Source organism: Ictalurus furcatus, chromosome 7, assembly GCF_023375685.1.
Source record: "Ictalurus furcatus strain D&B chromosome 7, Billie_1.0, whole genome shotgun sequence".
NCBI classification, from domain to species: domain Eukaryota; kingdom Metazoa; phylum Chordata; class Actinopteri; order Siluriformes; family Ictaluridae; genus Ictalurus; species Ictalurus furcatus.
In genome coordinates, this window is record NC_071261.1 from 18,859,473 (window position 1) to 18,862,243 (window position 2,771).

Genomic DNA, 2,771 nt, shown 5'->3' on the forward strand with positions numbered 1-2,771 from the left:
TTGGTAACATGTTGCTGTTATTTATTTAATTGATTAATATTAAATAAATTAATTTGCCTATTGCCTATTTCTTCTGTTTTTGTGTATCTCATATTAAATAGTTTTAGATCTTCAAACAAAATACAACATAAAATAAAGGCAACCCGAGTAAACACACAATACAGTTTTTATTTTTTTATTGAAGCAAAAAAAGTTATCCAACACCTATAACCCAGGTGAAAAACTAATTGCCCCCTTAAACTTAAAATCTGGTTGTGCCACCTTTAGCACGCTTCCGATAACTGGAGATTAGTCTTTCACTTACTTCTCATTGCCTTGCTGCATAATCCAGTTATGCTTGAGTTTCAAATTATGGACTGAAGACTGGACATTCTCCTTTTCATTTTCCCTCAAATATTGAAAATTGCCCAGGCCCTGAAGGCATCGCCACACCATCACACTGCCACCACCATGCTTGACCATAGATATGATGTTCTTTTTATGGAATTCTGAGTTTGGCTTACACTGGATGTAACAGGACCCCTGTCTTCCAAACAGTTCCACTTTTGACTCATCAATCCACAGAACATTCTCCCAAAAGGTTTGAGGACAATCAATGCGTATTTTGGCAAATTCAGAGGAGTCTTAATGTTCTTCTGGGTTTGCAGTGGTTTTCACAACTCTTCAATGGAGTCATGAACTGTGACCTTTACTGATGCAAGAGAGGCTTGTTTGTCACGTTTCAAAGGTAGATGTGGAAGCAATCGCAGATTTTAAACGTTTTATTATACGAACCAACAAAAACACAAAGGATACTTAGACTGATGAAAAACACTGTGGTACAGACTACACAATAAACTAACAAGACCAAAACACAGTAACATGGAACACACTAATCTAAGACAAACTTAAGACAGGGAAGTAGTGCAAACAATGGCTATATATAAGCATGCCTATTAACAGAAACATGATTCAGGTGCAGGTGGTCATGTGACACATTGTAGTACAGTGCAGTGGCTGATGGGAACTGAAGTCCAGAGTTACCTCCTTGATATATGACACTGTTGATCATTTGATGTTGTCCTTGGCTCATTGGTGACTTCCTAGAATCTAGGAATGTTTAGATTAATAATTAATCTAACCATTTCTTTACTTTTAATGTTGAAACATGTAGATCTTTTTTTTCTTTTTCTTTCTGAATGAGTGATTATTCAGTTTTTTCCTTAATAATTGGTAAATAAAGAGAGTTTAAAACTCAAAGGGGGCAATATTACAAATTTAGCACAACTCACGACATGGCGACGTAAATAACAGTTAGACCTTTTTTTGTTCAAAACGCGTTTATTTTAGATACATAGATTAATGATTTGTTGTTGTTTTATGGCTCGGACAGTGTGTTAACACAGTCAGAACTGTAAATCAGGGTTGAAGTCCATATTCGGCCGCTCGGGGGATCTAAAGCCACAGCTAGTTCCTCTGTGGTTTGATGTGGACGGTTTCAGCACAGGTATTAATGAATTCTTAATTCTAATTCTAATTCTAATTCTAATGAAATTCTAATGAATTCTTTATCTCAGAATGCAGCACTTAAAGGTGTACTAAAAGACAGCGACTGTTTAAACACAGCAAAGTGCTTAACAATGCCCGAGTTCAATGGCAAATGTTCGGAGGCCAGTAGCCCAAGAAAGTGCCGTCGGAGCAGCTCAAGCAGCGGAAGTGCGCGGAGTCGAAGTGGTCCGATAACAAAGAGAAGAGCCGGAACCGCTTCCGGATGGGCGGCTCGCGCAGTCAGTCCAGATCGAGAGAATGAGAGAAGTTGGCCTGGGCTGATGAGCGGGACCGGGGACACTATGCAGGCTCGAGATCTGATTACTACGAAAAGAGAGATGATAACCAAAGGCAAAGACAAGAAGCCTTCATCGCCAGGCCCTTGCAAGAGCATGAGAGAATCGGTGAGCTGAGGTCTGGGGCTATTCACCAAGAGTCTGAGACCCTGACTCAGATGAACACACTCAGTTGAAGAGGATGTGAAGAACAGCAGCTCTGAGACAAGGTCAGAAGAGTAGAAGAAGAAGAAGAAGAAGAAGAAGAAAAAGAAACGAAAATTGAAAAAAAAGAAAAGTCGCAAGCATTCAGAGGACACAGAATCAGAAAGTGACTCAGAAGAAGAGGTCAAGAAGAAGAAGAAAAAGAAGAAAAGTAAAAGGAAGAAATTAAAGAAGAAGAAGGCTAAAGAGAGCTGCAAAGAGTCAAGCAGTTCCAGCAGTGATCAGTCCGCAGAGGAAGATGATGATCTCGGAGAACTGTGACCCGGTGAAGGTGCTGCCATGGCGGAGTACGTAAAAGCAGGCAAGTGTATTCCAAGGAGAGGTGAAATTGGCCTTACCAGTGATGAGATTGCGGACTTTTTATAATTTAGTATGAATGTCATACTTCTTAATGTGCTAAATTTACTGAGGAAGTCATTTATCAACCTTGTGCTGTGTTTTATTTTCTCCTCTTGATTAAAAAAGCTTTGAGTCTGAAGATTATCTATCTTATTAATGTTCATAGAGCCATGTAAACATCATTCAGTCTAGATTTAAAATGTACAAATAAATACACTGAAAACACACATCTCTCTCTCTCTTCTTCTCCGTCTGTCTCTTTTTCTCCTCCCCAGTGTCCATTTTTGTCACTGTCTCTATTACTCTCCTTCTCTCTGTCTCATTTTCTCCTGCGCTGTCTCTGTCTCGCTCTCTTCTTCTCTCTGTCTCTTTTTCTCCTTCACTGTCTCTCTCTCTGTCTCTCTC

At 39.5% G+C, this 2,771-nt stretch overlaps 1 pseudogene; it reads left to right on the forward strand.

Annotated features, from left to right (window-relative positions):
• Positions 1–746: 746 nt before the first annotated feature.
• Positions 747–2,505, forward strand: LOC128610058 (NF-kappa-B-activating protein-like; annotated as a pseudogene).
• The last annotated feature ends 266 nt before the right edge of the window (positions 2,506–2,771 follow it).